Raw genomic sequence first — 25582 nt, 5'->3', positions numbered from 1 at the left:
ACATTTGGTCAGTATTTTAATAACCTATTTCCTGGATTCCTCTGATAGTTATTGAAGAATGATTTTCTCATTGAATGAGACTCTCCATTCGTTAAATTACTATGTCGCTTTTTGTCTTTCTTTTTAATGTATTTGAATAAAGTTTGTTGATTGTCATTCGATGTGAGTGTGTTCCCTTCAGTATTTTGCAGCCCTAGGAAATGCGCAAATATCGCTATGGTTTCAATCACTGTTTATGTGTGGAAAGCGTTCTTATGAAATTGTTATAATGTTATTATCTTTTTCAACGCAGTCATATTTCTGATTGTAAAATTATTGTTTCCGTCTAACTATCTTTCTTAAAATTATAACGTTCACTTATAAAAAAAATATTTAATTAAAGTTCCTTCTGCTTTTTCTCCTTATCTGCACTATGATGACAACACCAAAAGCAGAAATCATCATCATTAATCATAATTATCAATCATTAATCATCGGCCATCAAGCATCAAGCAATACTCATCACATCACGGTCTTCAGCATTATTATCATTGCCATGTTCGTCGTCGTTGTCATCCTTATCCTCATCAATAGCATCAATATCATCATCAGTAGCCGCATCATAACTAGAACTGTATAAGTTTATGGCGGAAAACGTAGCTCCTCGCCAGTCTGTGCGTTTGCGGAGGCCTGTCTGGAGTTACGCTTGTCGCATAAGGCATAGGGCCATTTTCGCATGAAGAGGCTCATTAAGAGTTTGAACTTATGCTAAGTGTAAAAAGCTAAAACATCTGAATTCTCCATATAAACAAGTGTTGTTTACTTGTGTAAATATTTTATTATTTATTGAATATTAAATAATTCGTTGCATTCAAAGGGTTATTGTATCAAAACATATTGTTTTATTAAATTGTTGATGCTAATCGATGTTGGGATCCACTCGCGATCTAAAAATACAGTTTGTCTAAATGGATTCTCTAGTCGAGAGAATACTCTTTCCAGATCTGTTGTGAATAAAAATCTTAAATCTGTTAAAAGCAACGCCTACATGCATTTCTTATGCCTAACACTATATGCAACGTCGGATTCGTTTTTTTCATCAGTGTTGAATATCATGAGAGTTTTCGTAAAGCACATTCAAATTCAGTATGGAATCAAAGGAGCGTATGTATTTCTCGACGCAAGGCTGCTTGTTCGTATTATTTAAAAGATTTCACGGTTTGGAAAATTGATAACAACAATTCAATATTGGATATTCAAAATAAAATGTATTCATAACATTCCTGACAAAGACATATGCTAAACGCTAGACTAACGCAAGCAAGCTTTGTAATGAGGCCTTTAACAATTTAATTGCGTTTTAAAGAATTGCACGACGATGATCTGAATATAAAACAGCTACTTGTCTCTGAAGCGTTCAAATAACCTTGCATGTAACGCTCAATAGTTTTCTCAATCAATCATAAACCCACTCACTCGCTCACTTAGACACTCACTAATAAGTTAATAAATATAATTTTCTCACCCTTTAATTGATTAAATTCACTAAATACGCCTGTTTGGAGAATAAGTACTTTTTTAGAAAACCATTAATATATATTTTTTATCTGCGGACTGCGCAATCAATATTAGGTATTAAAACCTGGAGACGCACACTATGAAAATGCCTTTATTTAACGATTAGAAAATTTGGAACGAAAATTTTGGGTACTAAACACATGTGGGTACGAACATTTTGGTTACGATAACAAATGTGGATACGAAAATTTTGGGTACAAAAAAATTATGCCAAGAAAATGTGTGTACGAAAAAAAAAATTGGTAAGAAAAATATGGGTACGAAAAAACAATGTGGGTAGGAACATCATGGGTACGACCAATTTATGCCAAAAAAATGTGTTGGATATAAACAAATATGGGTACGAAAAAAAAAATTGGGTACGAACATTTTGGTTCCAAAAAAATTGGGTTCTAAACCAATAGGTTACGAACAAAAATTGGGTACAAACTATTTTGAGTACACTTTTTTTTATTAGGAAAGAAGGGGTACCTCTAAGTATACCGGTGTACCCAAAAGTATCATTTTTAAATCGGTGTTCGGTGAAGTATACTTCAAAGTACCCGGGGTACGGGAAAGTAGTACCCAGGGGGACCTTGACCCATTAAGCGTTAGTATCCCAACAAGAAGACCATTGACCCAAAGGCACTCACCTAAGACCCTAGGGAACTTACCTATTATCACAACAAGAGCACCGCATAATGGATGCCGAAGCTCGGATGCGGGTGCAGTTTTGAATAAATGAAAGCTTGTCAGTTTTTTTAGAGGTCACAGTGACCTTGATCTTTGACCTAGTGACCCAAAAATTGGTGTGGCGTGTAGAACTTATCAAGGTGCATCTATTATTTATGAAGTTTCAAAGCTGTAGGTGGAAGTACTTTGATTTTAAAACCAATGTTAAGGTTATAGCATGGCGGACGCCGGACGGCGGAAAGACACGACACAACACAACGAGCTGGCTATGACAATACCTCAAGTTTTCTCCGAAAACAGCCGAGCTAAAAAATAAAAGTACTTTATGATACATTAATGATTAATTTATATGCCCAATGTTAGTTTTGAAGTTAAATATTCATACCGATATTCATGAAGATTAGACAAACAAAGTGACTCCTGTGGTTTAAACATGCTTTTTGTTTATTTAATAATATTGACCAATTTGTTTAAGCTCAGATCACCCTGTTTCAAACTTGGCTGAGATTTATTTGATACAAATTTTTTTAACAAATTTCATGAAGATTTGCGAATAAATGTGTTAATAATTGCTTTAACACGGTTTCACCGTATCTGTATGAAAAAAAAAACCCACATGGCAGCCATGTTTTTCAAGGAACCGAAACAGTTTTTGAAATAAAGCCAAGATATCGTTAGAACAAATGACCCGACCAAGTTTCTTGAAGAATGGACAGTAAATGTGATTTCTAGAGTGGTAAAAAGATTTTACTATAGCCATATATGGAAAAATGCCCTGCCCCTGACGGCCATGGTTTTAAGCAGACGGAACCATTTTTTAACTCAACCCAGAAATGAGATTAAAAGTTATCAAAATATCAATGAAATCAAATAAGGAATTAGTATGACACTGAGAGACATGAACATTGTGTTCTATTTTTTTCAACAATGGATAATTAAAGATTCACGAGAGAATCACAATATAAGCGTCTAATTAATAAAATCATAAATAAATGTCGGGAACAAATCATTTTGTGTTTCAAAATGCATTATAATTAAATGCAGCACACAATTGGAATTATTAAAATATTGATTGCTAATGAAACGGTGCTGTACATTAAGATTGTTGACACTATTTCAGCTTTTATAGGAGTCATAAACAAGATGTGTTTATGAAACAATATGTCCCCCATTTATTGGACCTTTGACCTTAAATGATGACCTTGACCTTTCACCACGCAAAATGTGCAGCTCCATGAGATACATTTGCACGTCAAATATCAAGTTGCTATCTTCAATATTGCAAAAGTTATGGCCAATGTTTAAGTTTGATGCAAACCAACAAACAAACAACTTACCAACAAACAGGCAGGGCAAAAACAATGTGTTCCTCAGTATTCGGGATTTTTGTAATTAAGAAGTTGTCTCCCATTCGGGTAGGTATCACGAGTATCCCGGATAAGAAGCGGTCCGTCTAAAATGCGTATATGACTCATTTCCGCGGATATGACTGAAAAGTGCGGATATGGACGAATATAAGCAATATCGACACTTTTTCTGCAATGTTCATTTCAATGTTCAATGAAAATACACAATATGTATTAAATATGCAAGGTAAAATTTCTTATATTTGATTGTTACTATATATTATAGTTTATTGGTACGTAAACATATGCACGTTATTTTATTTATTTAAATGAACAAAGGATATTGTAGTGCTACATTTAAATGTTTCAAGAATGATTATAACCATTATAGTTGCACTGTTATTGAAAAGCAATGCACGTCCCGCTAAAATTTTAGATGTTTCGTTAATATTTCAACTGTTCATATCCGATATCCCGAAACGTTAAAATAATAAGCCTATATGTTTAAGATTAATATTACAGCTGTTACAATCACTTATAAAACATAATATTAAAGACAATTCTAAAATTTTAGCGGGACATGCATTGCATTCCAATAACAGCGCAACTATAATGGTTATAATCATTCTTGAAACATTTAAATTATTTGTACGTACTAATAAACTATAATATATAGAGGACATTTGTTGGATTCGGTGGATTATCGATTTTAAAGTGATATTATGGGCATTTTTTACTGTTTCATTGAGGTAAAAAGAATTAACAGGTCAAAAGATTTAGTTAAAATGTGGTTACTGACCAATTATCTGCAACTCATCTTGCTACCAGTTGTTTATAAAAATATATATAATATTCGATATTTTACATAACTCACCCACTCCTCTAAGCCGAAATGATATGTAAGACAAAATAGTGTCTTTGTGTCTTATGAACGAATCTTCAATAAAACTAAACTAAGATTCACATCGTAAATCGAATCATTTCTGTCGTCAGTTGTCAAAACGAAAGAACAGTTGTTATTCAAATGCATTATTTTTTCTCTCTTCGGGATATTGTTTTAGTGAGTTGATGCTGCATTAACAAATATAAGTGTATATGAATTTGAAACACCAAAATGAAACAACGGTGGCGGTAGACACCTATCAACTGTTAGATGCCCATAATATCCCTTTATTCAAGAGTGATCATTGAAATAATATTTTCACGAGTGGCTCATCAACGAGTGAAAAGACATTTTTTCAATGATCACGAGTGAATTTTTATCTAAATTTCACCGAATCAAACAAATTTTCTTTTTTATTTTATGCTTTTTCACATTGTTTAAGAGTTTAACTAAAGATTTTCGGTGGGATAATGACGTCATTTCGTCAAAAAATGACGTCATATAACAGTAAAAAGTAAAATTATCGATAATTTTCACTGTTAATTTTAACTATTTGAAACATTAAAATTATCAGTTTTCATTCCCTGATATTTTTCAATTAACCACCGGAAAGCATGCAATAAATAGTCACAGGCAAATGTAAGATATTTTTACCTTGCATAAAGTTATTATAGCACTACAAATATATATCTTTTATTGGATAAACCACACTCGTCGATTTTATCATATTCGCGCATTTGAAATCATTTATTTTCATATGAAAAATGCCACTTGAAACAGTGACATTTCAGACAATATTTACTGCATTCATAACATTCAGTATATTTAAATAAATATGTTGATTTCAAATAAAAATATAACCAGGCAAAATTAACATCATTAATTACTTGTGGTCTGGCAATCATCGGCCCAAAAATACTTTACTATTTTCTAAAGCATATTGTATATCTAAATACTTAAGTTTTGAGACGACATCAAGAATAATAATACATTCAGTATATTATATAAACATTATGTAAACTTATACAACAAAACATATGTGGTGCCGGCATGGTTATATTGTTAGTGGTGTGTAGCCCTAAAACAATCTTCTGACACTTCGTCATGTTCGCGGATATGAATTTAGAGTTGGAAAAATGATAATGTCTATTAAATTGTTATATTTTGTTAGTCAATACTAACATATTTAACACATATTGTGTTTTTTTTATAAAACATTGCAGAAAAAGTTTCGATATTGCCTGTATTCGTCCATATCCGCACTTTTCGGTCAATCAGCGGATATGAGTCATATTCGCATTTTAGACGGACCGCTTTTTATCCGGGATACTCGTGATACCTACCCGAATGGGAGACATCTTCTTAATTACGAAAAGATCCAATAGACTGGGGGACATAAAAAATAAATATACTATAAACAAAAAGTTTACCTCAATCACAACTTTAATGCAATGCTTATAACAATAAAGTTACAATCATATGCCAGGGATTAAAACTAACTTCTTACTATTGGTTACCCGCACGGGCAACCATCTTAAGTATTTTTGTTGCCCATTTAAAGAATAACGAGCCCATAAATATTTACATGTGTATATTATACTTTTTTTTAAATAAAATTACAGATAATTAAATAAAATTGGTGACATTACACATGTTCAATGCATGATGTACATGTATTATTATGAACCTGAATTGAATCATCTCCTATTCCTAAATAATGACTGTTATTTAACGAGTATTAATCCATGGTGGTCAATTGTTATTCAATTTTTATTGCACTGAATTGTTTTAAGCTTTAAAAAAACCAAGTTGCCCGGCCGGACTACCAACTTTTGAAATTGAGTTGCTTAGGACAAAATCTATTTGCCCCGGGCTGATAGGAAACCATTTATTTCCATCCCTGTATACCCTTTCATTTTCTGTTCTTCCATCCCTTTCAAAAAATTAAGTTTAAACCACAATATTTTTTTAAAACATTTGTATTGAATGCTAACCATTATGACCCAAAAAACAATTTTACAATGCCGTCATCCAGTCGCGAGTTATTTTATTTAGTTTACCATTATCAGTGTTCTCTGTAAGTTCCGGCAGCCGGTCATTTTGCCGATTACATTTACTCTAGATGCCGGCTACTTTTCCCAAATATATAATCAAGTTAAATGGCACAAATGCTTTCGTTTTACTGCATAGTTGCCGGCCATATAACTGGCTACTCAATTTTTTTCTGGAAACACTGAATTATGCATGACAAACACACAATATTAAAATGCATTTTAGATTCGTTTGTAAAATAAAATGACACTTTTAGCTTGTTGTCATTAAAATCCAAAGAGTCAAATAATTTCCCACGAGATACGTCAAAAATTGCGTGATCAATTGAATGAAAAAATAAAGTAAAAAAGCTGGATTTTATATAAATTTCAGGTTGATCAACAAAACAAGGTAAAGGTAGTTGATGAGATATAATCTTTCTACAGTAAGTAAGGCTCCATTGGTCATTGTCGGCTCGGGTACTACATGTACCCCAGGTACTCTTAAGAATACGTACATGTACCCTGGGTACGATAAATATACTAAAACGTATTTGGGAATTTAAACGCTAAATCGGTTGCTGTTGGCTAATTTGTAAAAATTAATTATGTTCACATTTATGTAAATTTTCCGTTAAACAGCCTATATATTATCGGAACTCATACTCAAAAAGCATGTTGAGGCAGATTTTTTAAAAGAGAAGTTTGTTTAAGGTAAACAATATCGTTTTACGGTTATCGGTAGCGCGTTTTACGACATCGGATTTTGGGCGGATATACAACTCAGGTACAGTCTAATATCACCGGGTATGTTTAATAGAGCTGCAACGATTCACCAACAGCTCGATTCGATTCGATTTCGATTTCAGACAGTCCGATACCGATTATTTCGATTTGATCCATCTTTCAACCTAGTTTTATCATATATTCTTTATTCTGCCTCAAAATAAACATTTCTGTTCAAATGTGTTGCATACCTAGATATCTGTGGCATTTGTGTGTTTGTTAGATATAGTTTGGTTGGTTCAACAGAGTTTCAAAAATTGTTGAAAGAGGGTTAAATTAACATTTGTTAGAAATATTTAGAAAGTAGCTGACAAACTTATAGTTTATGTCAATATTTCAATAAAACACATACAAATAGCAAACGAGGAACTCAATATTAATATCAATAAATTTCTGACAAGAAGATTGTGTTGACTATACAATAATATAATAAATAAATAAACAAGGGCTGTTTGTAAAACATGCATGTCCCCCATATGGGATGTCAGTTGTAGTAGCAGCCATTGTGTGAATACGTTTTTTTTGTCACTGTGCCCTTGATCTTTGACCTAGTGACCTGAAAATGAATAGGGGTCATCTGCGAGTCATGATCAATGTACCTATGAAGTTTCATGATCCTAGGCGTAAGCGTTCTTGAGTTATCATCCGGAAACCATTTTACTGGTTTGAGTCACCGTGACTTTGACCTTTGACCTAGTGACCTCAACATCAATAGGGATCATCTGCAAGTCATGATCAATGTACCTATGAAGTTTCATGATCATAGGCGTAACAGCGTTCGACACTAACAGGAGTCCGAGTCTCCTTAAAATGAGACTCGGACTCCTTGTTTTTGCGTCAGGTGAGTCCGTCGGACTCCTTTAAAATCAATTTTGATTAAAAAAATATAGTTGATTTCCTTATTTGTTTCTTTAGATCAGAATGTCCGAACTTTTGTGGATCCGAAAAATGTGCCACAAATCATTCTGCTTGAATACATGGACAAACACAAAAGAATCTGGAATCTTATTTTTTATAGTAATGTGAAATTGTTTGGACGAAGCTAATTTACTACAGCAAAATTACAAGTGACAAAAAACGGCCACAATCGTTTCATAGTTCGCATGTTCCCCTATTACTACACGCACGGACAGTGACAGGGAACCATCTACAGCATTTTAAATTTATTGCGGAGGAATATTAAACAATTGACACAAACAAGTGATAAGCCATATGCCGTGGATTTCACTCTGTATTTATGGCGCGTTCGCGATAAAGTGTATCAAAACATTTTTCAATGAAAACCCCTCAAATATACACAAATCAGGAATCCGATTTTTTTTTATTGTGGTTCCCTGTCACTATCCGTGCGTGTAGTAATAGGGGGAAATGTGAACTTTTTTTTTAATGTATTGTAAAAAATATTGGTATTGTGTTTTTAGTGCAGAAATTGTAATTTTAAGTATCGATTTCTCGCTTCAATTTATTATTTTTTTTAATTATTTGCGTTTAAATTTGACTGTCTGTTGCTTATTTGCGAACTATTTTGTATGTGTAAATATGCATAGACGCTAGTGGATATGTGATCAGGTTACCGTATCTACATCAATGAAATTTAACGGTTGTTTGTTGTTGTTTGTTTTGTTAATATTTTCTAAAACGGGTTCAGCTTCGTATGTTAAATGCAATATGAACTTATTTATTAATTTGGGAATAAAATCGCAATATGTATTATTTAAAATCAAATTTGAAGTGTCTAGCGCGTGAATTGTCTCCTTGGGGTTGAGCGCTCCTAAACCGGTTTAAACACCCAATGCTTTGCATTGACCGTTCCAAGACGGTGACCACAGCTTTATTCTTATTTGTGTTTATGTTGTGTTGTATTGTGCTGTATTGTGCTGTTTTGTACTGTTTGGGCAATCGGTCACTTGCCTTAAATAAAGGACCTACTAATTGTTTATAATAATAATGCAATACTACTCCAGCATCTGGAGTTTAACTTCTTTATATTAATATTTTTATATACAGTGGTTTAATATACATAAATGCAAGTCGAAAAATATCCTAGCTGCACACCAAAAAAACCGCACATATGGGTTAAGTGATCATGACTCGATAGGCCCCGACATCAATCTTACGCTCAGTTTTGTTCACTCCTTGCACAAACAAATACAGCAAATACAGTCTATACATTGCTTTGGAACAATCATATTGACCCAACTCGACGCCAATGCCGAGATTCCATGCAGGCCTGCTAAATCCAACTATTTATCGAGGTTGGTCAATGCAAACAAAACGCCTACATATAATCATATGCGTATTCATATACATTATCACACTATTTATAATGACCCATTGTACTTACAGAACACAATTTAAATTTGTAGTATATAAAGCGATATTGAGTTGTTGCACCCACTCTTCTGTTTTTCTAAGGAAACAAAGAGGAGCATAATTATACTACTTTGCATGCCATAAGTATATGCCTCGGTTAGTTACCTTACATTATGTTATCAATGTATGAAGTTTCCATTGAATATATATACTAGTTGCAGAAGTGCTTCTAACATGCATACTTTAACCAAAATTTCATCTTGCTCGTAACTCTTAACTAGACTTTTATTAGAACAGAAAGTGAATAATCATGCTTAAAGCCATTCACTGTTGATGGTCTTGATCATTGAAATAATATAAAAAACCTGAACACGTATGTTTATTCGTATTTTATTATTTGTATTTTATGTATACAGATCGGTTTAAAAAGTTGAGTCCTATAACAAAAGGACCATAATTTTCTCAAATACAAATAACAATTATGGTCAGTAACCTAACACAATAATCCAATTGTTTGGTATATTTTCGGTGACAAGCATGCAGTAGAAATTGAATTATTTGACAATAGACCAGTTTCGCAATACTACCGCTGTTGTTATTTTTAGATATCACGTGACGCGTCGAATTTTAGAACGAGGCTGAACGTTTATAGATCTTTGGTGGAGAATATCGATGACTATAAATCAGTTGATTTTTATAAATTACATTCGGGATTTTCATGAGCATTAACACTGGTTACAATTACGGCAAACATATGCATACATGCATGTGTTGTGTTGCCAATAAATTGACGAGGGACTATACAATGAACATTCTTACACCCAAGTCATATTTCAAAGCTATAGAATTTAGTACCACAAGTGTATTCGTGTATATACATTTTATTTAATTCAAGATACACATGATCATCAGAGCAAATGTGGTCTGAAAAATAAACATTGATAATTGCACAACACAAAGATATACATAAGTTTTATACTACACAACGTTATTATATATAAAAAAATTCTCAAAGGTATGTGTGCTTGTCTGAAATATTTTTCACGAACGATCGAACGTGTAAAATGTGATTTGACTCAACCATAAGAAAAGGCAATAGAAAATGCAAAGCACATGACAGTATTTACATGTTATGTCACTTTTCTTGAACTAATGTTCTTTTACAGTGAAAGACAATATTGAAAAATTCTTTCATACAGGTGAAAACAACGAACGTGGAGCAAACTTATGGATACTTATGGATACGTATGGATGTTTTCCAGCACAGGTCAAGCCTCTTCGCCGGATTCAGAGTCTTCATTAAATTCTTCAAGGTCGCGACTTGTGTGACTTCCGGTGTTACAATTAATCGCTGCCTTATAGTTGTAAAGCATATCTTGGTTTTTCCAATGATTGTCAAGTCTGTTTTTGAATGTATTTATGGTTTTAGCACTTGCTACATGGTCTGGGAGACTATTCCAGATTTTAGCTGCTCTCATTGTAAAGCAGTGTTTTCGCGAACTGAAGTTTGGTCTTTGTACAAAAATTGTGTGTGTGTTTCCTCTAGTTGTTTCACGCACAGAATGGTCGTTCCTCCACTTAATAAAGTCTGCAGCTTCTGGGTCATATTTACCACTTGAGATTTTATAGATTTCAATCATATCTCCACGATGTCTTCTATAATTGAGCGTTGGGAGTTAAAGTTTTTTTAGCCTTTCTTCGTAATTCAAGTTGTTAAAGCCTGGTAGTTGTTTTGTGGCGCGTATTTGTACACCTTCAATTAAGTCGTTGTGTTTTTCAAGATGAGGGAACCAAACCGAGCTGGCTTAGTCCAGGTGTGATCTTACAAGTGCTTTGTATAGTGGAAGAAATGATTTTTCGTCAAGGTTTTGGAATGTCCTTCGAATTATTGCTGACATGGAATTGGCTTTTTTAACTTTTTCACTTATATGTTTTTCGAAAGAGAGTTTGTCGTTTATTATAACCCCTATGTCTTTCTCCTCATTGATTCTTTCTAAAGTTTTTCTCATAAGTTTGTATTGAAAGTAAGTGTCCGGTTCATTTTTCCCAATGTGGAGGTATTTGCATTTGTCAGGGTGGAATTTTAGTAGCCATGTATCACTCCATTTTGTTTATTGTTCTAGATCTCTTTGCAGGATTTCTCTGTCATTGCTGTCGTCAATCAGTTGAAATATTTTCGTGTCATCTGCAAAAAGCTATACTGAGGATTGGACAGTATCTGGCAGGTCGTTTATATATATATAACAAATAATATTGGTCCTAGAACAGACCCTTGAGGTATGCCTGAGGTTACATCTTCCCAGTTTGAGCAGGCGTTGTTGATTGCAACCTGTTGTTTCCTTCCACTTAGGTAGTTTTCAATCCAGTCTATCATGTTATTTCCTATGTTGTATGCTTTTAGTTTGTTTATGAGTCTTATGTGGGGGACTATGTCGGAGGCTTTCTGGTAATCCATATAGATACAGTCAACGCCCTTCCCGTTATCTACAGCTTCTGTCCATTCTTCTAGTACTCTTAGTAGTTGTAATGATGTTGATCGTCCTGCTATAAACCCATATTGTTTTTGGTGAAGAATTTGTTGTTATTGAAGTGGTTTATTAAGTGTTCGGTTACTAGTTTTTCCATTACCTTGCAGAGGTATTCAGCACTTAATTATGTATCCGAACATTCTTTCACAAGGACAATCGTTGCAACGCTAATTTTGACAAGACGGACATTCCAACGCTTTTTTGACATCCCGGACAATCTTTCCAACATTATTTTGACAGACCGGATATTCGCTCCTACAAAGTTTTCATGTCCGGATTTCTGCAAGCTTTGGCAAAGTACAGATCTCAGTGTAAGTCGATATATTCGAATATTTTTAACGTAATGATTCTCATGATCACGATACAGTCTTACAACAGAATAGAGTATAACACAAAATATGAGAAAAATATATAAAACAAACTATTTTAGTAACGACACATAAAAATACCGGATAAAATGTCAAAAGTTATATTATTTTGATAAAATGTGATAATAATGACCGGGATAGCAATTATTCAGGAATGAATCTCAGGGCTGTCAAAATAACGAAGGAACAAATGTCCGAGTTGTCGAAATTATGATGGAACCATTATCCGCATTGTCAAAAAAACGAATTAATGAATGTTCAGGTTGTCCAAAAACATAGGAATAAAATGTCCGCCTGTGTGAAAAATAGGCAAGGACAAATGTACTGTATTATTATGATAAACCTGGCTTATATGTATACAGTGTTTAGTTTGAGTATTTGGCGTTACATTAGTCATAGAAATGACAACGTTATACTACTGCCACGATAAGACATTGGAGTTTTTTAAATGTTCAATGATCACGCATCTACCAAGGGTGGTTTATGACACCATGCTGGTATTTATTATTCGTTGGCACAGTATCTGATCATAACGAGATAATTGGTTTGTGCTGAACACGGGTGCTATTAAACCACAGGTGTATCAAGAAACACTATAGAACTTTATTCAAACAGTGCGATAAAAAAGCTCTAACAAAGCGTGTAAAATGTGTGCAAAAATGAAGAAAAACAAGTACTTTAATCAAGAACATTTATTTAATGTATTGACACTTATAATGTGACCTAACATGTGTTTTCTCGTTCAAGCTCAAAAATGGCAATGGGCCATTGAAATATATATACAGTAGTTTAAAACTCCGCACATATATATATATATATATATATATATATATATATATATATATATATATATATATATATATATATATATATATTGCTGTTGATTTAACTGGTCGTTTTGAAAGTTTTGTATATAGGTCTTCTAAGGCTAATGGACATCGGGCAATATTTTTTATAATTCAACAAAATATTTTTGCTGTTTTTAAATAATATATCAATATTCATTTCTTGTAAACAAACTGTTTTTTAAGAAATAATTATATGAATATACCGACACCTAGCTTAAGTAATATACCATACTACATCCTTTATCAACTCATCCGTCGTATATTGTTTTCAATCTAACTGCAGCAGAGTATAAATGGCTGAAGGAGGCACACGACGTGAAGAAGGAGGGGTCCCTAATCAGGGCAGTGTGTCTGACCGTCATGATCTAGTAAGGCAATCCGACATTTCAAGTTTGTTTCCGCTAAAATCAATTATTTATAATTATGTGAATATGCATGCGGTATGTGTCATCATATGTGATTAAACTATGTTTTGTCATTAACACTTATGGTTAATTTGTATATTGCGCCACAAAATATAAATATACGACGACAATCACATAGAGGCGAATTAAGATAATCTACTTTTGGGTCTGTATTTATTTCAAGCACTTTTCAAATTCAGTGGGAGAATGCCTCCACAGAAGCATCTACAGTGATGAAATGGCTTGGATATGGACCAGAGATCAGAAAGGCACGTAGAGACGCCTACCGTGAGAAGGGTAAGCTGATAACTGAATAGATGATCATGGATAATATGACGTTTATCACTGTTGGTAGCAAGGGCGAGGGTCTGACCAGCTTTTACGAAAATGATGAGGACATATTGTATGTATCAAATGACATTATCTGTTTAGAAGACGGTGTTACTGTAAGTACCTTTCATATGAAAATAACCGTGTTTAGATCATTCAGCCGAATATGTTACCCTGGGCACTGTAGACTGCTTCTTGAGAGAATGGGGTCATATTACAAGTTTTTTGATGTCGTGAGGGAAGCCTTATGTGATGACGGACATGGTCGTGAACTGCTCAGCAGTGGGTTATTTATTAATAAATTGTTAATGATACGTCCAAAATTTAACAACGCGGTACTGCATGACCGTGCCGGACCGTCGCTGCCTGCTTCACTTGACAAAATGCACGTTGACAAAGTATTTGCACTACGTTATTTTTGCCCAAGAATCATGGCAAGATGGGCGGCAAGACCGCGCCACTGGCCGCCAACGGATGTCGTGCAGAAAGTCGTATCACTTGGAGCATATTTAACCCCCGTTGGATTTAAAGGCAGTGAGTATCAACATGTTGAATGGAGAGTGTGTTTTAACACCGGGGAGATAGAACTAGTATGCAATCTCAATGCCACACAGGTAAACTTGTATGTGTTATTAAAAATGGTGAAAAATGATGTATTAAAACCACGCAGGAAAGAGGTTACATCGTTCACAATGAAAAACATAGTTCTGTGGATAGCGGAACGTACTCCTCAAACAATGTTTCATGAAAGAAGTTTGATTCACTGGCTGCATGAAGGATTGAATGCGCTAAGAGTTGCAATACTCAGCAAAGAGCTACCATACTTCATGATTCCAGAGAGAAATCTAATGGAAGCATGTGGTCTGGAGTATGAACAGCAAAAAACATGGATATCAACGATAACAGAAATGATGAATGAAGGCCCTAGAATGATACTAAGACTTCCCAAGATACGACAGTCGCTTATAGCTCACCCTGAACCATTTCGATGGTACAGTAAGATGAGAATAGAATTGGAAATGGTGGGGCTCAGGTATGAAACCAGACGCACCTTCTGCACCTACCACCGACCAGATGAAAAATGGGTGACTAATTACGCAGATGTTATTCTGCAAAAGTTAATAAGACGAAGTGAACATATTGTTTGGGAGGTTTTCCGCAGGATGATTATGGAAGGGAGTCAAGTTACAACCATGCAGGATGTTCTTGTAAGCATGTTGAAGAATTAACCAGTTTACCAGCACGGACAACACATACATATAAATAACGAGTTTTTCCGTTCATTAAAGTAATAGCAGCAACAACTATTATGTTTTAAATTAAACTGCACTAAATGTAGATAAATAATATATGTATGAAAATAATAACGTTAACTTGTTATGAATTTCAACTAGCAAATCATAGGTAATAATTGAAATCTAACTGACAACAATCGTAAGGTCGAAGATAGATTCACAAGGACCGGAACATTCAATCCTGCGAGTGAGCATATAGTTAACATGACAATTGGACATATCGATGAGATCTTGACTCAAAATAGCCTTTACAGTCCACGTAATTATGGAAGTATTCTTTATATTTCAAGATACACTACGTCTAGCGCGATTTCTACCTAAAGCACTTTCCCACCGTGGACAATTTTGCGTCAGCGTGTACAATCACCGCGGCCACGGTGGTTCGCGGTGATAACAGGTAAATGTATAGTTTCTGCATGAAGATTAATTTATGTTTATTTAAAGAATTGCCTTTCTTAACATTTCGAACATGCTTTTCTCGTTTGTGTACCATATAGTTTGTCAATTATTACATATTAACATGTTTAATGTAAATCAGACTATTTAAGTTATATCCTGTTTCTATTGTTACATGTAATGATTCAAATATACATTCGAGACTGCGGCAAAAAGTATTCAAATCAGTGATATTTTTATGAAAACAAATCAGATGTTATGTTGGCGAGGGAATATGTATATACCTCTTTTTTAAGTAACAAGTTCATTACGTCACATACTCCTACCAAAAACGTAATCGAATGAATAGTGTGATATATATTGATGTATTTAATTTTTCGTTTTACTTATTGTTTAACAATATTATAATTCATAAGATTATGCAAACAAATATGCATGTGCACTGTACATGTGACATCCGGTGCTGCGAAAGAAGCACTGAGCTATTGTAATGTAAATATGCATTGAACTAATGCAAAACGGCATAGAAAAACTAAGCATATTTAGGTGAGATTTAATTGATTGCACACATGCATCAAGGACATACACGATGATAAAAATGAACTTTATTTTTACGCAATTAACATACGAATACAAAGAAGCATGTTCGCTGGATTTATTCATTTTTTGCATATTTTTTTATTGAATTCCATTGTATTTTTTAACACAATTTGATTCAAAACATGAGTTCGCCGATGAACACATGGTAAGGTTAACTAAATCTCCGCGATATGACCTAATATGTGTTTAAAACAACAAACAATATCCAACAAACGAATGAATTATCAAACATAGTATGTTGTGGCTCTGTAATTTCTGTTTATTAAATAAGCAAAATGAGAAATCACGCATAAGAGCGAGTTCCACATATGTATTATGGCTATTTTGCTGTTTATATACCATAGTCGCTATAACGTTTACAAATGGCTGGTTCGAAATAATTTGTTTTCTTTACACTCATGATCGCGTTAAACGTTAATTATACACGTTTTCTTTCGCAATTTATTTACAGAATCACGACAAATGTCAACTACAATACAAAAAATGCATAGTTGTTTCATTGATCTATAAACATATAATGGATTGCATATTACGGATTTTAAATTAACGTTTTCAAACTATTATTAAATCTTTTTCCCATAATATGCTGTCCTATTTATAGCTGAGCTTCCTTCACCTTTATCAATGATAATCAGCGAGGTATGCCGATTAGAAAAATCGAGTTATCTGAATCGGACTGGCACGGTATTTTACATAGATCACCATTGTGAAGAATTTTTTATGGTATGAAAACTTAGACGAGCTGCTTCGCAGCATTGTCAAAAATGACCTATCAGGTCCAGGTGAAAGGTTGTCCACAGGTTCTAGAGGCTGTACATCCGGTCAAAGTTGCCTTACTGAACAACGCAGAGTTTCATTATTTTTTTTGCACAAAATATACCCTGTAGTCCTCATCATTTCTGACCTCAGGGAAGAACCGGACCATATACGGCTTTATGGCTTCCTTCCTTGTCGGGTTTAGTATACGATATTGTAAAATGATGTAGACATCACATTTTTCATTATTTTAAAAAGTAAACAACCATTGTATTCGTATTTTAATACAAGAGATAAACAATAGCAATATATACATGCATTCAAACTAAAATGTGTAATATTATGTATTTTAATAAATGTTTATGATATAAATAATAAAACTCTCGTTATCGTTGCTATAACGTTATTATTTTCCGAAAAACATATTCTTGGTCGTACCTGAATTAAAAGTTAAACAGCTTTATAAATGCTATGATATTATAACTCGTTCAATTCACCGCGATTTCTTATCAACATTTCTCATGGACACTACACATATTCTTCATAATTGTACATTTTAATAAATAGTGATTTACATGTTTATGAATCGAAGCGAAGATCGGTATGTTGTACTTAATGATATGCATATTGATATTGTGATAAATATCGATTTACATATGATAAATAAATCAATAGTGATTATCATGTTAAGATTGATTCGTAAACGTTGTTTACATAAGTATCGACATTAACTTGTTATAAACAAGGCACAGGTATACAAATAGTCACTCGCCAGCATGACAAATGGTCTTTTCGCATGACAATGATATTTAAATATCACTGAAATGAAAACTTACAGCCGATGTCTCGAATTTACACATGTATTCTTAGCAAACAATGTCACGATAGAAACAGGAAATCACTAAAATAGTCTGATATCAAATTACATGCAACATATTTTTAAGAAATTGGTGGCGAGCTATATATGTTCCCGAGGGAGCAAGCATTTTCGAAATGCTAAAAAAACAAATCTGTAAATAAAAGCAACATGAATTTTTTTTTATGCAGAAACGATTTAAACAAAACATTAAGCATGATACACAATCTATACTCTCGCTCGATGTAAGATGATTCTGTAAACAGGGTATATATATATATATATAATAGAGTGGAACAAAAGATCATTTTGATATGAAGAATCAAATACAGATAAAAAAATTATAAATACACATGTTTATTCACATAAACCTGTTATTCACCGCAAATTACCGAGGCCGCGGCGGTCAACCTAAATCGCGGTGGTCCACCGTGATCGCGGTGGTCCACCGTGAGATTTATTGGCCGATAACTCCAGCGCTCGAATTCTTATCAACATATTTGATCGTGCCTGTCACCGCGATTTGCCACGGCGATATCACTGCATTCCACGATATACCGCGGTGACGAAAGTAGTTCCCAAGCTGGACTGAATCACGGTGATGCGCGGCGGAAGGCAGAAATCGCGCTATATGTAGTGTACATAAGTTTAAGTTTGAACTAATTTTATGTTTTTATGCATATTGTTTGATGTCTTTGAATGTGCTCGGTTTATTTTTGCTTCATTATATTTATGATATCAATATTGCTTTTTGCAAGCATGGCTCACTTTTGTTTATTTTTTGTTTAAAATAATGGTAACGTTAGTATTGTGTTCCTATGCATTGACTGAAAGAATACAATGAAAAAAAATTATTTGTACGTTTAGCTATATTACTCAAGCATAGAATATAGTTAGCATGTCATATTCATGGTTTAGTTATAACGTTACTCCTGTTGAATTGTATCCATATATAATATAGTTGGTTCTTTTTGTGATAACCTTATTTCTCGGGTTTCTCTAATAGTTATTGAAGCATGATTGTCGCATTGTTTGAGACCCTTCAATCCTTAAATTACTGTTGTGTCTTTCTTTCCAATTGATTTGAATAAAGTGTGTTGGTTGTCAAATGCTGTGAGTGTGTTCCCATGTGTTTTTCACAGTCTCAGGAAATGTGTAAATATCGGTATGGTCTAATTATAGTTTTCAGTTAAATGTTTCATTTCATGTTTATGCATGGATAGCTATTTTATGAAATTGTCTTAACGTTATTATAGTTTTCTTTTCGTATTGACTTAACTCGTAATTTATACCGTTGTTCTACAAGTACATGTATAAAAGCAACTTGTTCACAGTATGGTAAAATGATAATTTCGAAAAAAAGTGTAAATGATTCAAAAGCGAATGTAAACATTGTTTTAACAGCCAATATAATATTCGTCATTAAGACAAAATTATCAAATGATCAGCTACTGAATGTGCAAAGTGTTCTCTCGATAACTTATGTAATAAGATTTTTCAAAAACACGGAAATCTGTGTATAAGTAACTTGAATCACTTAATTCTGACTTCAGCTGTTAATGGTGTTAAAACTTTGTGTGTAGTGTATATTTTGAACGCCCTTTTTAGTATCGCTGAAATAATATTTATTTGCTATTATTTGTCTCTGAGTTGGTATATGTAGCGTTATATTTTGCTCGTTGCTTAAGTTTTATAACCATGATAAGACAATCACAATAAATCAATAAGTTATTTATTAATTCGATGCCAGATCATTGATGCAAATTTGTTGTTCAGAACGTATTTATTGGTGTGTCGTTCTATGCCACTGTAGAAAATAGTGTATGTGTATGTTAATCTATTGATAAAGTGTTCTTTCACCGTGAAAATATTACAATGTGATTGCCATGAGTACTAATGTTGCTGTGAAATAATTGGAACAATTATTATCGACTAGAGGTTACTTATACAGGTGTTATAGTTTATAATATTGTAAAATGATTGTAGTGATCAAGCAATTTCGTCTATGAAGCCATTGTATGAGCCATTGTTGTTGTGAGTTTCAATATGTAGCTAGTGCTCTCAGTTATGTGCGTTGTTTTCTATTGCAAGCGACACAGTTTTTGTGAACTAATGTGTGCATATCGGTAAAGTTGCTGACATGCATTAATATGATACTGCTAACGTTTGTCTAAAATTAACTAACAACGAGTAAGTTGTGATACTGCTATATACATAGTTTAATTGTTAAAAAATTTAGAAAAAATCTAAGAACCTATATATTGTAAGAGATGTGAACTATAAACAAACATCTAAATTGTTAAACAAACGCAGTGTCAATCACGCTAATATCATTTTTTTTGCTTATTAAAACATCAAACACACCGATAGTTTTTGTAATTATTGTTGTGTATTTTTTAATGTTATTGTATATATATATATATAGTTAAAAACGCCCACATATTAGGTCTATCTTCCTACACCTAATTATCGATTCCAAGCATAAAGACTGGTGTTACAGGCATACCAACGTAAAAACACATAAGTATACTTTCATTATAGTTTGTATGCCTATATACATCAGTTTGAGCTGACAGTTTCTACAAATATACATACACCTACATATTGGGTCTGACCCAATAATTAGAAAATATTTATTGGGTCTACGACCCAATTTTAATGTCTACCTAGTATTTTATCCATGTATACTGGAAGTGAATATATGCACGTATTTAGACGAACATTGATCAAATTTAGTTTTTTTAATTTATTCAAGCAACATGTACATTACAAGTTTAGGAAGATATTGGCGTAATGGCCATTTTTAACATTTTTTAAATATTTCTTATCATACCCATTACCCAGTCCAAACAGATTTATTTTACATTATGAATGTAAAATATGATTTAAGTATTTGAAATATTAAACAGTTGTTTACTGTTCCCTCAGAGTTATTGATGTTCTCTCCTCGACTGTTAGTGTATGCAAGAAACATTATATAACGGTCAATTAAACCATACTGGGTGTAGCGGTAAATCTGTTGCCGAAATGACAGGCATTGATTTATATTCCAAAGAAACCGCGAATCGGCAGTTGATTGAGGGAACAAAAACACCACCATTAAGATTACAGCCCGTTAAATCGCAATTTTCTGCAATATGTTAATGCGCCTTCATACAATAACTATCGGCATAAATAACTTTTTTGACATTTCTGAAACACCATCACCATTATCAACCAAAAATGCTATGCTACTACTGTTACCACCACTACCAGATTTGCTACTTTTAGTATAACTGATGCTACTACTACTAGTAGTCGTGCATTTCAACAACATATATATTCCTACTATTATTTTGATTTTTTTTGCATGATCTTCCGCTCAAACACCATTACTCATACAAAATGATTGTCATATTGCATGTGATCATTTTATTGTTAAATTCCTGAAAATAGTGGGATTTTCATATTTTGAGATGGTAAAATAGCTTTCTATTCAATGTAAACAAGTAGGAATATATATTTTACACATCCCCATCCATTGGTTCATTCACTAAACTTAATAATAAAATTATCCTTGTCGAATCATAAATGAGCATTTCCGTGACACAAATAAAGTGTGCTTTGTCACGGACATTACGACTACCCCCTACATGCCGCATTGACATAAAAGATTAGCTAATTATGACCTTTTTAAGGGCGATTATAGCTCGGCTGTGTCCTGAGAAAACCCGAAGTATTGTCATAGCCAGTTATTCGGCCTCCGCCCGCCGTCCGGCGTCCTCCGTGCTGAAACCTTTACATTGGCTCTAAAATCAAAGTCCTTCCACCTACAACTTTGAAACTTCATTTGTAGATCCACCTTGATGAGTTATACACGCCACACCCGTTTTTTGGATCACTAGGTCAAAGGTCAAGGTAACGGTGACGTCTAAAAAAATCTGACAAGCTTTCATTTATTCAAAACTGCACCGGCAGACGATTGTTGGCACCCGTTATGCGGTGCTCTTGTCAAGAATTATTATGCATATGTGATCTAAACCTTGGAGATATAGACGGATGACACACCGTCCAATAATGGTAAACAAATTTAAAACATGATATAAAAATCACCCAATGAAGGAGATAGTTATGGTCAGGACAGGACAGGGTGGTTTGGTGGCCAAGAGATAACACTCTGGTCTACGATTTCTGAGGTCCTCGGTTCAATCCCTGAACGAGGCAAAGGAAATTGAAGAAATGCTGCAATATTACTTAATGGCAAGTTAATGCACTGATACCATAACATCAATATTAAAACAAAGAGAATTAAGTCAGAAATTGTACCTGGATGGTTTTCAGACGAAATTTAAAATGAAATTAAAATGCGAGACTTGTTGAAAAAAACATCACAAAATCGACGAGTACAAAAAATAAAGAAACCATGTTACGTTTCTTATCAGGAAATATAAACAACAATTTTATAATAACTCAATAAGGGAAAATGTTTCGACAAAACATAAATGTACAACAATTAATTCCCTTGCACATCCAAATCCTTCCCTCACTCTGTCATTAACACTTGACGTAAATAATACAACCATTGACAGCATTCCTGAAATCTTAGACACATTCAACACACATCTCACTAACATATCTGATGTGATCACTAAGACTAAATTTGATCCATATTATTATAAAAATTCAAAACATGTCGCAATGATAAACTAAAAACACATTTTTTTTAAATTGCACCAATATCAGTCTTCGAGTTACGTAAAATAATCGACTCTCTAAAAAACAATAAAGCAACTGGGATTGACAATAGTGGTCCTTATATACACAAACATTGTGGTGATTACATTGTCGGCTCAATAACATCAATGATAAATAAAAGCATTCAAAGTGGATTTTTTCCGGACAGGCTAAAGAATGCATATATATTGCATGTGCATAAAGAATCAGATAAAAATGACCTAAACAACTAAAGACCCATTTCCATACTCCCTACTATTTCTAAGATATTTGAAAGAGACACTTCAAATCAAATGAAGTCATTTCTTGAAAAACATCAATTATGACATGCTTTCCTGTCTGGTTTTCGTCAAAATCATTCTTGTCAGTCATCATTGATTCGACTTAGAGATGCTTGGCTACAAAACTTAGATTCTGGACAAATAGTAGGGTCAGTATACCTTGACCTCAGAAAAGCCTTTGACTTAGTATATCATTATATTTTACTTACAGAACTTTATTTGTACCATTTCTCTGAGAGTGTGCTTACTTTGATGCAGTCTTACCTATCTAACAGACATTAATGCGTTAAAGTCGGAACACAAAAAATCATCTTTTCAAACTATAAAAGCCGGGGAAACACAAGAATCTATTCTTGGCCCTCTTCTCTTCCTTATATACATTAATGACATGCCGTTTTTTCTTCAAAAGGGAGCGTTAGATATTTATGCAAATGACTCTACCTTACATGCAGCTGATGTTGACACTAAAACATTCAAAGTACTTTGCAAAATGACTTAAATATAATATAAAATTGGTGCTCGTTTAACAATATGTTAATACACCCAAACAAAACTAAATGCATGGTATTATCCACTGCTAATAAATCTGCAAACACCTTATTACTTAAAATCAACAACATTGTTATGAAACTAGTTGAACATCATAATTTACTTGGAATAACTGTTGACAAACATCTCAATTGGCAACTGCATATAGATAACGTCCGTCAAAACCTCAATTCAAAGCTAGCTTTATTTAAACGTGTTAAACACTATCTAAATTATGAAACAATGAAGTTGTTTTACAATTCATACATCTTACCACATATGGACTATTACTGTACAATATGGTGCTCAGCCTCAACATCAAATTTAAAGAAGGTAATGTCAATACAGAAACGAGCTGCAAAAATAATAATGAATAAACCGTTTTCCTCTCCTTCGATTCCAATTTTTAATAAATTGGGCTGGTTGTCACTTGAAAATATGTGTACATTTCTTGTTGGGACTATAGTGTACACAGTTTTAGATGGCTGAATGCCTCATTATTTTGACGACGTTATTTTTGTATCGAATAACAAAACATACTCTCTTAGGTCCACCACCCACAACGAGTTATCATCTTTTGCATTTAAAAACAATTACGGAAATCGTACTTTTGCCTTTTGTGCGAGAAATATATGGAACTTTATTCCAAATAATATAAGACAAGCAACTACAATCATTTCCTTTAAACGGCACTTGTTTTGATATGTATGTGAATTGTATCGATTTGGGATTGTTTTTTGTTGTTTTTCTTCGTTATGCTTTGATTGTCTGTTGTTATGAAAGAATAAAATAACCATTATTATTATTATTATCATTATTATTATTATTATTATTATTATTATTATTATTATTATTATTATTATTATTATTATTATTGAATTATTAGCTCATCTATTTTTTGAAAAAAAATGACCTATTGTCATCACCTTGGCGTCGGCCTCGGAGTCCGGTTAAGTTTTGCGTTTAGGTACACTGTTCTCATAAAATATCAATGCTATTGCATTCATACTTGGTACACTTACTAACTATCATAAGAGGACTGGGCAAGCAAAGTTAGATAGATCTGGCTTGCATTTTGACAAAATTATGTGCCCTTTTTATACTTAGAAAATTGAAAATGTTGGTTAAGTTTTGTGTTTAGGTCCATTTTATTCCTTAAGTTTCAAAGCTATTGCTTTCATACTTGCAACACTTACTAACTATCATAAGGGGACTGTGCATGCAAAGTTATGTAACTCTGACTGGCATTTTGACAGAATTATGTGCCCTTTATACTTGAAAAATTGGTTAAGTTTTTCTTTTAGTCCGCATTTTAAGTATCATAGATATTTCTTTCATACTTGGAACAGTCGCAAACTATCATAAGGGGACAGTAAAGTACAAGTTGCATAACTCTGGTTGTCATTTTTATGGAATTATGGCCTTTTTTTACTTAGCAACATTGAATATATGGTTACATTTTGTGTTTAGATCCACTTTACATCTAAAGTATCAAGGCTATTGCTTTTAAACTTTAGATACTTTCATGCTTTCATGAAGGCACTGTACCTGGCAAGTTGAATTTTATCTTGACCTTTAAATGACCTTCACTCTCAAGGTCAAATTATTAAATTTTTCTAAAAATGCCATAACTTCTTTATTTATGATGAGATTTGATTGATACTTTGACAAAACAACTCTTAACTTACATACCACAATTGACTCCGTCCAAATCATCCCCACGCCCCCCACCCGAATCCCCCCCCCCCGAATCCCCCTCAATCCCCCCATTATTTTTTTTAATTAAAGATCATCTAATAAATGACCACCACACCCTCACACCAAAAAAATAATTTTATATAGCAGTTGAACTGTCCATCAGTATGTCAGTCAGTCTGTCTGTCCGTCCAAAAAAAAACTTCAAAATTGGCCATAACTTTTTCACTTTTTAAGATAGAAACTTGATATTTGGCATGCATGTGTATCTCAAAGAGCTGCACATTTTGAGTGGTGAAATGTCAAGGTCAAGGTCATCCTTTAAGGTCAAATGTCAAATTTATGGTGTCTGTCCGTCAGAAAACTTTAACATTGGCCATATTTTTTTTAGTATTGA

General features: G+C 33.4%; 1 protein-coding gene across 37 annotated transcripts in view; it reads right to left on the bottom strand.

Moving 5' to 3' along the window:
- Window positions 1-25582, bottom strand: part of LOC127835046 (perilipin-4-like) — a 438066-nt gene that overhangs the window by 97391 nt on the left and 315093 nt on the right. The window lies entirely within an intron of this gene.

The sequence above is a fragment of the Dreissena polymorpha genome, chromosome 6 (genome assembly GCF_020536995.1).
Source record: "Dreissena polymorpha isolate Duluth1 chromosome 6, UMN_Dpol_1.0, whole genome shotgun sequence".
Lineage (NCBI taxonomy): Eukaryota > Metazoa > Mollusca > Bivalvia > Myida > Dreissenidae > Dreissena > Dreissena polymorpha.
This window is presented reverse-complemented; position numbering and strand designations above follow the sequence as displayed.